Source organism: Leptidea sinapis, chromosome 26, assembly GCF_905404315.1.
Source record: "Leptidea sinapis chromosome 26, ilLepSina1.1, whole genome shotgun sequence".
Taxonomy (NCBI): Eukaryota; Metazoa; Arthropoda; class Insecta; order Lepidoptera; family Pieridae; genus Leptidea; species Leptidea sinapis.
Window position 1 is genome coordinate 11,634,746 of NC_066290.1, and position 13,202 is coordinate 11,647,947.

At 34.9% G+C, this 13,202-nt stretch overlaps 1 protein-coding gene across 2 annotated transcripts in view; it reads left to right on the forward strand.

The window, feature by feature from the left end:
* LOC126972449 (glycogen-binding subunit 76A) overlaps positions 1-13,202 on the forward strand; it is a 109,771-nt gene that overhangs the window by 19,275 nt on the left and 77,294 nt on the right. The gene's annotated exons all lie outside the window — the stretch shown is intronic.

Sequence of the window (13,202 nt, forward strand, 5' to 3'; positions counted from 1 at the left end):
ATAACCTTCAGCTGATGGTGATTGATACACTCTTCCCATTACAATGCAGTGGCGCTCAGGATTCTTGAAAAACACCAAAAATTCTGAGCGGCACTACAACTGTGCTCATCACCTTGAGACATAAGATGTTAAGTCTCATTTGCCCAGTAATTACACTATATGCTACGGCGCCCTTCAGACCGAAACACAGTAATGCTTACACATTACTGCTTCACGGCAGAAATAGGCGCCGTTGTGGTACCCACAATCTAGCTGGAATCCTGTGCAAAGGAGCCTCCCACTAGTGGGACACACTCCCACACTTGACAATGGTTTATTATACAGCTCATCCTCCTACTCGCGTCGTATTCCTCATTGCTGAGGGTCGTGTTTTCTGTGAGGAGTCAACTTTTTGACAATAGTTCGCCATCTGTGTCTGTCTTTGGCTACGTGCAGTGCGTCATGAAGTCCGATATTCAGAGATGTGCGGATTTGGTCAGACAGTCTTATAGAGCTGCGACCTTTGCGACATCAGTTGTTCGAGGTTGTGGCCATCTTTTCTTTCTTTTTTATAAAAAAGGAGTTTGGAGTATACTCCAAAAATTTTAATTATCGATTTTTTTATTACTTCATATGGCTATACAAATTTATGTGTTTGGTCGGTCAGGTAGTAATATATCAATATCAAAAATCCCGCCCTACGGACATAATACTAATAAGGCAATGAAGTGTATCTATGTAGAAATCATACTGGTGATGGGAAGTGAAGAGCGCGGGGTGAAGAACTAGCGATTTATGAATTAAATTTTTTGTTGAACGTAGTATGTCAACGATTTACTATTTTCATCGGATAAATTATTTTTGAAGTAATAGTTAGGGACAAATTATCAGAGTGAAATTTTACTACAATACACGCAGATTCTAGCCATTCTATACCTTTAGTATCATACTTCAGCTACCAAAACTCAAAAGCCTCTTTAACTCATAATATGTCTACTGAACCATAAGCAATGGACGAGAGTCAAATAAATTTCAATAAGTATGTATAAGTTATAAAATTGCAAAAAAAATAATTCCTTTCTAATTGTACAAAAATAATTTAATTATATTTAAAATATATAACTACACACACTTTTGAAGATATACTTCTTTAGGCGCGTTATGAAAAAATGATGAGAGTGACGCGCATCTTAGAAAAGATGCGCGCGCATCACTGCAACAAAAGTGACAGGGTGAAGTTGGTTCCTAAAATTTTCTGACGTTTGAGACATTCATTATTTTTTTTGGTTTCTTTGTCTATTATAAGGATAGGCAAAGGGTTCAAGCCCGTACAGCCGTATTCGTTATTTTCATCACTGTAGGTGTGTGAGGTAGGTAATCAACAGTGCCCAGTACGTTATAAATTATGCCCCGCGGATAGTTTTTTTTTATAACCGATTTAAAACAAACTATATAGCTGTTTACTCATTTGAAAGTAGAAAAGAAATCATGAACTATTTTCCCGTAACATTCTAGTTTTAGGAAAATTATTAAAGTAAGCGTTACTTTGCGGAAATCCACAATTATCCAAGTATTTTGAGTTTTCTTTAGTGTTAATTCCATCAATATTTGCCCTTAAACAATTCGACACGTGTTTCTCCTCTACACGAGGCATCCTCAGGAGATGTTGACTCGCCAAATTCAGTTTCGTGCCAGAGATTGGCGTTTAAGGACAATTACTGGCGGAATTAATACTAAAGAAAACTCAAAACACTTGGATAATGCTAGTATTAAGAAATTTGCTAGCGAATGCTATGCGACTTAAGTAAGAAATGTATTAAATTAGTCAAATTTTCATGAGGCATTATAATCTTCAATTATTTCAATCGTTTATGATTAGTAATAAATATTATTCCATGTTTAATATCATTTTTTATTAATAATAATTATAAAGTATTTATTCCGTTACTTTATACAATAAAAAGTTGAGGATTGTTAATTATTGAAACATGCATTTTTTTCCACGGGAAAATAATTCACTACCTTTTTTATGGATTGTAACACACCAAATTTATATTGACGTTTAAAGAATCCCATTATCTCTACAACTGACCATAAATCATTAATAATCGGATTAAAATCGGCTCTAGTAAAAACGGTACGATCAGGTTGAGCTCTGATGAAGTTAGATGTGTTTATTTCCTACCACGTTTGTATTGCTTGTGTAGAGTTTTCTGTGGAACCATTAGCCGAGGTTGGTTTAAGGATTTAAAAAAAATCCTGCGTACAGAGTACACATGTGAGAAGTGAAACGTGCATTGTACATGAACCTCTAAGCTGCATATGAAGTCCTGGTACATGTTGCTAAGATGACACATGATTTCAACGGCTATGAATGACATTACTATCACCGCTGCCATATTTATGTTCTCCTGGTGTCTATATAATTATGTAGTAATAAACTGAAATTTAGACGAGGTCTATAGATATATGCTAAGTCTATAGTTGTAATGTTGCTTGATAGTAAAAAACGAGAGAGAAACTGAAGCGATTGTTGTTATTCGTATGTGAACAAACCTTTATTGAAGTGCGAGGAAACTTCATCCTATCAATGGCGTATCAATCTTCAGATTATGCCGAAAGATTCTTATAATAGCTATATAACTTTTACCATACATTTTACCAGTGGGAGGCTCCTTCGCACCGGATGCCGGCTAGATTATGGATACCACAACGGTGCCTATAAATACCGTGAAGCATTACTGTGTTTCGGTCTGAAGGGCGCCGTAGCTAATGAAATTACTTGGCAAATGAGACAACTTATTACCAAGGCGCAGTTGTAGTGCCGCTCAGAATTTTTGGGTTTTTCAAGAATCCTGATCGGCACTACATTGTAATGGGCAGGGCATATCAATAACCATCAGCTGAATGTCCTGCTCGTCTCGTCCCTTATTTTCATAAAAAAATATATATATTCAGTTATAAATGAATATCAATGAATTGCATTCTTAAAGTTGTTAATTGCTGTTATTAATGCAACTTATCGGAGTCACATGTTATGGATATGTAAACAATATGTAATAATAAACACACCAATGTTTGTTTTGATGTCAGCTGTTGTGAAATTTTCGTTATTACTTTCTATTTTCAAGAATAATCAATTTAAATGTTTATTTTTCTCTCAAAGTCGGATATCTTATTTATATAACTAGCTGACGCGACAGACGTTGTTCTGTACTAAATAAATAAATGCTGTTTTTCATTTATTCGTTAATAATATTTCATAACATCAAGAATTCTTTCGTAAAATATGCTCCCTGTTTTAATGAATTTTTTTCACAGCAGAACTGTCAAACCGTGTGTCAATAAATGCTCTCATAAAAAATATGTCCGTACAAACAAATATTGAAAATAAAAATAATTATGGGTCGCAAATCGAAATAATACTATCCTATCTCTCAAGTTGGATTAAACTGCACTCCATGAAGTAATCCCCATTAAAATCCGTTCATTACTTTGGAAGTCCATCGCAGACAAACAACGTGACACGTAATTTATATAATATACTAGCTGCCCCGACAGACGTTGTTCTGTAGATTATAAAAATAAAATATACAGTTTTATAGGAATTTGCCAATAATATTTCAAAATATCAAGATTTATTTCGTAAAAAATGCTCCTGTTATAATGAAATTGTTTCACAGCGGAACTGTCAAACCGTGCGTCACTAAATTCTCTCATAGAAAATATGTCCATACAAAACAAATATTGAAAATAAAAATTTTTTTCACGGTCCCAAATCGAAATAAAAACTATCCTATCTCTCAAGTTGAACCAAACTGCACTCCATGAAGTAATCCCCATTAAAATCCGTTCATTAGTTTAGGAGTCCATTGAGGACAAACATTGTGACACGAGATTTATATATATTAAGATTAAGATAAGACTAGCTGACCCAGCAAACGGTTGTATTGCCGATATTAAAATCGCGATACAAAAGTAACTGTTGATAGTAGATGGGTGAAAATTTGAAGTTGTATGTATTTTTTAATGCTGACTGCTTCATAATCAAACAAATTAAAAAAAATGTCAAAAAATTAAAAAATTATAAAATTTCGTGTGGACCACCCTTAACATTTAGGGGGATGAAAAATAGATGTTACCTACCCAATATGCACTCAAAATTTCATGAGAATCGGTCAAGCCGTTTCGGAGGAGTTCGGTCCCGCACACCGTTACACGAGAATTTTATATATTAGATTAAGATATGAAAATGACATTTCTGTGAGGCACAATGACTTGTAAATTATTGAATGTTTCGGGATACACGTATTTATGGACCTATATCGATACAGACATACAGCATATTGATTCTTCTGCATTTTAGTTAGATCACACCGAAATAATTTTTTTTTTTAATCGCTAGACACTTTTGTTTATTTATATTATCGAAATAGATAGGAATGCTATTGTATCACATTAAATTACAATTGCTGACCCGACAAACACTGTTTTGCCATTTAAGTACTCAGCGCCCGCTCATTGTATGAATTGTCATATGTAATGAAATGTCATTGACTGAATTATTTCTATTGCGAATATATAGTTATTTCTAGGTCAAAAATATAAGTACCGAAAAAGTAATCGCCTTAAATTATATACTAAAATCTACTCCGAAACACGCCGCATTATTTTATGAGTATTATTCCGATCGGTTTCAGGAAAAAAACAGCTCTCCATTTATTAGTCTATGATTATTAGGCTAAAGATTAGCATGGCTTAACATTGCACAAAATAGAAGGTTCGGTTCGAAATCAAACTAACTAGAATGGCCATAAGTTCCGTTACAAATAAAATACTTTTATTTTTTATGGCATAATATAATTTTATAAATTGATGTCTTAGTAATAAATAAAACAAACCTTTAATCTTGGCTTTAATTAAGGTCTTTAATCTGTCTGGCTACGAATCTATGGCACGTACTATTTCCATGGTATATAGACACTGCATGTGTTAAATATTTCTGATGTCTTCGCTATGTCTTTTAGAGCACGTCGTGTCATCTGAAACTGAAATAAATGTTTATTGGACTCGTTAAGAATCTTTTTATATATAGCGCACGGTATGAAAAATAGATGGATAGTCAAGACACGCACATTTTTTTAGCTTTTTAGTTCTAATGCCCACTCCATATTCACGCGAGATCTTCATCGATAAACTCGGCAAGAATCTCAGTGAAATTCTCGGCGAGAGCTTCTTTGGTACACAATCGCAAGGTTCTCAATACAGTTCTCACCCTCAATGATGATGGACGCAGAAGTAGTCTGCGACAAGCTTATTTTTTTTAACCGACTTCAAAAAAGGAGGAGGTTCTCAATTCGTCTGGTTTTTTTTTGTTACTTCAAAACTTTCGACTGGGTGAACCGATTTTGATAATTCTTTTTTTATTTGAAAGCTGGCGCTTCTTGTATGGTCTCATTGTAATTTGGTCCAGATCTGACAATGGTATCCATGAGAAAAATCATAATAGTCTTAAATTTGCTATACATACGTATACCAAATTGGATGATAAATTTACGAATAACTCAATATCGTGCCAACCGATTTCGGTGATTCTTTTTTATTGGAAAGGATATACTTCAAAGATAGTTTTGTGAGAGTTTGGTTAGGTTCTGATAACGGAATCCATGGCAAAGTAACGGAACTCTTCAATTAAGCGCTTATGTTCATTGCATTGAAAAATTTAGTATATCTGCACAAATTAAGACAAGTTGTTAGTTAGTGTACTTCAAATTCACTAAAAATAAAAAATAAAAACTTTTAACGAAAACAACCGACTTCAAAAACACTATTCCAAAACATATATCTATTGTTTATTCGTATATGCACTAAAAAGTATAAAAGTAATTGCGTATTTTTATACAATCTAATTCTAGTTACGATTATTGTAATTTATGGAATCGGTGTCCTTCCGCCTCTCACTTCCTCACGACTAGTGTCTTTTAAGTCTGTTGTTTTTTTGTTAAATATTTTTTTTGTTACTCAATTCTATGTGTAAAATTATAAAGGTGCTAAAACGTCTCCACGGATATTTAGTTTATTTTTATAATCTTTAAAACTTATATTCCACAATATCGGTTCTGTTTGAAAATATTGTAGGAATGTCAATTCTAATACGTTCGTACAAACCCGGCTCATATTGATACTCAGTGAATACCACGCAAAAATAGTTATAATCAACGAGACCCTCGGTACGGACACTGAGAAACATGCGAGTGTGGAGTCAATGGAAGTTCTCGTCTGTTCTCGCATTCTCAGCTCTTTTGTCTCGCGCTAAAAAACCAACAAAATTGGAGAACAAGGCGAGAACTTGCGAAAAATATGTGAATCTGTTTCACATTGACACGTGAATGTGGAGCGGGCTTAACAGTAAGCGGCCTTCCCGATCATTAATAGAGATCGACAGAGTGTGTTGGTATATCTATCGATGATTCGGTATGTGTTTATTTATTACACTTTTTGATACCACATTAATAAAATATAACTTAACTACTAACATACATAACTACATCAAATGGTGCGAATGGCGGCCTTATCACTATTTAGTTATCTCTTCTAGGCAACCAATTCGGTATACGAATGCAGTTACGATTGATACCACAAAAACCGAGCTATTGTATTCTTTTGACTATAACCGACGGCTCCATAACCACTTTGTGCAAGTCAGTCAATACAATTTTGTTTTCTTTAAGATTATTTCCCCATTCCAGTATTGTGATTATATAATAACCTCGAATAATTATGTAAAATGGCGGGAATCGATATTGTTACTGACATAATAAACGCGTTCCAAATTCAAATTCTGAAAAATAAAAAGTTTTTAAGTTATAACAATATTTATGGTCAACCTAGTTATTTACAACTTTAGTCTAAGTTAATTAGATTTATCAATCGACTTGTTTGTTTGTTTCAACACTTGGTTTATGACTGACTCTAGGAGTCTTCTTGTTTATTACTATCTAATTAATTACTCAAACACATTGACTTATTTTTCTCAATAACATTCAAGAATAATTATCCAAATGTTATGAGTTTTTCTTGGGTGTTGATTTTGCTATGTATAAAAGAGAATGTAGGTGTGTATGTGTAATTACCAGTAGGAGGCTCCTTTGCACAGGATGCCGGCTAGATTATGGGTGCCACAACGACGCCTATTTCTGTCGCGAAGCAGTAATGTGTAAGCATTATTGTGTTTCGGTCTGAAGTGCGCCGTTGCTAGCGAAATTTGCTGCGCAAATGAGACTTGACATCTAAAGGTGACGAGCGCAGTTGTAGTGCCGCTCAGAATTTTTATGAAAATACGGGACGATACGAGCAGGACGTTCAGCTAATGGTAATTGATACGCCCTCCCCATTACAATACCATTGGGAGGCTCCTTTGCACCGGATACCGGCTAGATTATGGGCACCACAACGCCGCTTATTTCTGCTGTGAAGCAGTAATGTGTAAGCCTTACTTTGTTTCGGTCTGAAGGGCGCCGTAGCTAGTGAAATTACTGGGCAAATGAGACTAAACATTTTATGTCTCAAGGAGATGAGCGCAATTGTAGTGCCGCTCAGAATTTTTGGGCTTTTCAAGAATCGTGAGCGGCACTGCATCATCAGCTAAACGTCCTGCTCGTCTCGTCCCTTATTTTCATAAAAAAACCTCAGTATAATATATACTTAGTTGCTTAATTAATCTATTCTGTTTACGTTGAAGTAATTATAAGTTATTTGAATAACACCCACGGTAACTTAGTTTTATACTTAACTTAGTTTAATACAAAGGTTATCTAACAAATACATATAATCTTAGTGTCCTCTAATAAAATAATGTGTAGACTAATCAATTATATAATTATGTTAATTGGTTTTTTATCCTATTTATTTGTTATTGTGGCTACTTTCTTATTTGAACTTTGACTTGGACAATTAGGTACGTAAGTTATCTGTAAAAACAAGTAAATCCATTGAACAACATTATATTACGAATATAATAATAATATATATTGACACACTTTTACACAGATTATCTTGCCCCAAACTAGACATAGACTGTACTATGGGTACAAGACAATGATATATTTAATACAATATTATTACTTAAACATACATAGATATCCTACGGCAAAATATATACGGCAACAAACACCCATATTCATCATATAAATGATTGCACCTACCGGGATTTGAACGTGGGACCTCTAGCTTAGTAGTCAGTCACTGACCATTCGGCTATATAGGTCGTCAATTATTGCTTAGTAGATATAAAATGAATTATTTATAACCATGTTATGCCTTCGGTAAGGCAGTACGCGTTTAACCATTGATCATGCCGGTCCCAGTTACCATTAACCATTCGTCTATAACCATTACAGGGCTGGTCCGGGTAATCATTTTAACCAATAAATAGTAGAGATCCGTGTATTTACCATTTAAACCATTAAGATAGTAATTTAAAAAGTGTTATAGATTAGCTTAGTACCGTAAATGAATAAATATATATCTACCCCATGGGTAGGAATGCAGTCTCCTCAGCTCTCGGATCACCTTATGTTAAGTGATCACCGCCGCCTTCAACTCTTGAAGAACCAGATTAATCACAGGAGCATTTGCTGAAGGTACCCATGTCTCATTCCACGGCTTGATTGTACGTGGAAGTAAGTTCCTTGAAATACGCACTGTGGACGAACGCCACACATCCAGATGATGGGGATGATATCCTAATTTGTGTGTTCAGTAGTTTTCGCACTATAACCGAATAAAAAAAGGGCTCCCCATTTATTAGTAGATACATATAGATTTGAGAAAAAACATAGCTTACGTTGTCATGAGGTAAACTACCTGTATATTGAATTTTGAGAAATGATTTTTTTTATTATTATACATATTATTCCGGAATATGCTTTTTTATTATGAGTACATACAAGCACACAATATTAAAAAGTAATCTTGCATACGTATTGATTTAAAAAAATATTCGACATTGATTTAGATCAATATTTAATAAAAATAAGAAAATTATATTTTTTTAAATTCATTACCTAATACTTTTTATTAATTTCAAATTATTTACATATGAATTAATAATTAATAACACTATTTATATAAAAAATAATAAAATAAAACTTAAGTAATCTAATAAAATTAATTAATTACAAATAGTAGTAGTACTAAATATCATTAAGAACGCTGTCGGCAGGTAAGGTGCCCATGAAGGTGGCAAAGTTACCTCTTTGTAAGGCCAAACTTATCCTTTGACAGAGGTACGTAGTACCAGATCTAGGGTCACCTGTTAAATCGGTTAGACGCCTGGATAACTCTTTTATGAGTTTTTGTGCCGATGAACCCCAAGGACCCAACGTCTCCACTCCAAAGGGAACTAATATGTATCCATCACCGAGTGATGCATATTTCCTCCGCTTTAGGTTTTCGGCAGTTTCCGCCGCTGCACCTCCCGCCGTTGCACCTCCCGCTCTATATGTATGTTCAATATGAGTGGGGGCTACCGTGTCCACATAAGTCGTATCCTACACCAGTGGCTTTCCACGACTCCAAGGAATCAACGTCATGCCATCAGGCCTCTTAACATCATCACGTGAAATTCCATTCGGCTCTAGGATAGCCGGCACGTTGACGGTAGTATAGGCCCGACGCAAGACGTCGTTTAAGGCGGCATGGCGGGAGAGATGGCCCGCACTGCGGCGGCAGGATAAGCCATGGTGACCAAGGCTGTCTACATTGCGTCCGGCACATATGGGGAACTGTTCTAGGGATACCCAGGCGTAAACCAACTGCGATTGAGAAGCTGAAATTATCGAGAAGTGTCCCTATGTTAGTCGGAGTGGAGTAAGGAGTGGCCTGAAGCCAGTACCCTGAATCTCGTTCGCTAGCAGTAATAAAACGAGCCTGATCCGAAATATTGTGACTTGATAATAATATCCTTTTGTGAATTAATTTGCACTGTGGCTCATCCCAAAGCTTTTGTGATCCCATGTTGAAAGGGAAAATTTCACTTGGACAGGCAACTTTCCAAGCATTGCTGGTAAGTATATATTTGATATTTTTCTGATGCCAATTCCACCAAAACGTATAGGCAGTGAGGCCTGGCACCAAGAAATATCAGACATTGAACAATTTGAAAAAAATGTTTAATGTAACGTTATCAAGAATTAACACGTTTATAAACTTGTTATAATTAAACCTGTACGTCATATTATTTCATTGTAAAATGGTATATTAAACGATATTAATGTATGTAAAAGATAGTTAATGTATTATAAACTATTATTTATCTTGTAGTTATCGCTTTCTTTATTTTAAATTAAAACATAAAGTGCTTGTTTACTTTACTTGATTGATTAATGTTATTGTTATAAGAACAAACATTCCAGAACATTCTTTAATGAAGGGTCTTTTGTTTTTGTTTTGTTTGTGTGTCTTTTGTGATATTCTTTCTTATATACCTTTCATTGTATACATTTAACAATTACATAACTTTATTTGCCTTTACATATTATGTATTTTTTAACTTTTTGTACGACTTCTATATATATATAATGAAAATGGTCTTTGTTTGAGGCTCAATCACGCCTAAACCACTGATCATATCGACATGAAACTACCACCATTCGATGCGAAATTTATCCTAGATAGTTTATGGCTACTTATTTTTCAAATTCCAACGTTCCTTCATTAATTCGTTTCCTTTTAAAATTCACCCAGCGAAGCGGGCGGGAACGGCTAATGTATCTATAATATAATAATATTGAGACACCTTTACACAAATTATCTCGCCCCAAACTAGGCATAGCCTGTATGTACTATGGGTACAAGAAAACGATATATTTAATACAATATACTTACTTAAACATACATAAATACATATAAACTTCTATGACTCGGAAACAAACATCCATATTCTTCATATAAATGATTGCACCTACCGGGATTCGAACCCGGGACCTCTAGCTCATAGTCAGGGTCACTAACCATTCGGCTATATGGAACGTATGGCGTGATTTTTATATACATGCTGTAACTGCCTATAAATGTAATTATATGATCCTTAGCACCTAAGACTTGATTACTGTTAATGTATCACATGTTAATTTGTTGGTAGTTCAGAAATAATTAAATAAATAAAAAAAACAACCGACTTCAAAAACACTATTCCAATTCCTATTTTGAACATAAATATTTGCATTTCAATAATTATTAATCGGTTGTCAGGTCGTCTATTTGTCTATGGTGTTGTTAACGTTGAATTCAACCATTCATAATAATATATGTTACCGCAATTCAAGTCTACCTTCCCATAGCCATGACTAAATTCAAAAACACTTTATTCATGTAGGTCACAGAAATGACACTTATGAATGTCAAAAAAAAAAATAAAAATATTGTTTCTTCTTGAATTTACCGCTACTTCGTAAAGGGTTGAGATAATGAGAAGAAGTAGCAAGAAACTCATTGCCACTCTTTTAAGTCAAGATTTACATTTTAGTTGTTTTACAAATCATTTCAATTACAATATATGCAAAGTGACGCAACAAAAATACTCAAAGAGTTAATGAGTATAGTAGATGCATCAATCCACACATACCGTACATAAATAGAGGCATTATGTGAGCATTTCATAAAATAAAATATATAATAACTTTAACTTTAAAGGAAATAATAATAATAAAAAAACACATCAAGCAGACGTCCAGGCCCACGAGTAGCACCCGTTCACGAGCATGACGCATGGACAAGCCATCGCCTCCCTCGACCATATTTTAGGGAAGGGAACGACCCGCCCCACGTCGCCGCCACAAGCAGCGGTATTTAAGCGAGCATGACGATACCTGTCACGAGAAATCTACCGAATAACAAAACAATTCAAGTTCATCTACATATTATGCAATACTTACTAAATAGATGACTAGATGGCTCTAGTACTGGAATGTACAATAGTTTTAAAACACGCTATTGGTATTTATTGCAAATGTGTACTTAATTAAATATCAAATAATTTGACATCACACTTAAAGCGAATCTGCGGTGGTACCCCCTCCGGCTTCCTTCGGCCCCTTCAAGTGTAAACTATAAACATGTCTGTGGACTGTGGTACAATGTCACACAGTTGCGTCCGTTGTATAATTAGCCTTGCTCATGTGTGGAGGAGTATTCTGTGACGTGCTGGTCACGAGGTGAAACGGTCACGCTTTTTGCGTCATTCTCTTGTTGCAGACTCGTTTTCAGTGCTACTTTTACTTGTAACAGGTACAAATCATTTTGCTGTTTTTCAACGGCAACTTTTTCTGCCGTGAAGCAGTAATGTGTAAGCATTTTTGTATTTCAATTTGAAAGGCGCCGAAGCTAGTGAAATTACTAGATAATGAGACTTAACATGTTATGTTCGGATAGGGCTATAGGCGCTATTTATAACCTTTTTTTTTATGAAAAAACGGGACGAGACTAGCTGGACGTTCAGCTGATGGTAATTGATACGCCCTGCAAATTACAATGCAGTGCCGCTCAGGATTCTTGAAAAGCCCAAAAATTCTGAGTGGCACTACAATTGCGCTCGTCACCTTGAGACATAAGATGTTAAGTCTCATTTGCGCAATAATTTCACTAGTTACGGCGCCCTTCAGACCGAACCGAATAACTTTAATAATAATATATCTTAGATAATTTTTCGTCTACATAATATATTCTCTTGCTGTTAGGCAATGCATGATAATAGGCCAGGTTTATTACTTTAGTGTGCATGACAGCTATGTCTCACACTCGCGATACGTCAGTAAATTTTTTTAGTGATGATAATAGATGTTATCTGTTCACAACTATTTTTGACGTGTTTACAGTTGTCATGGACTACCTATGTACTTTGTACCGCTACGTGTTTCTGAGAAAACAGACATACATACACACCGAAGCCATCCAAATTTAATTCCTTTAGTATAAAAGTATGTCACTATAAAATAAGGGACCTTGAAATTATAATGATGGTTGTTAAGTATTTTTGGCAAGCTTTCTGGTTTAGTGGTTATGGTGCCCAGACTGCAGAACTGAAGTATTCGGGTGTACACACGCCTGGGACTATTAATTCTTGTGTGATGAACATTATAGTTAAGATTTGCAATTGCGATTTCCACTATTCAAACAGTACAAATCGCATTAAAATCCAAGTAGGTACCTAAAAGACAAATGTC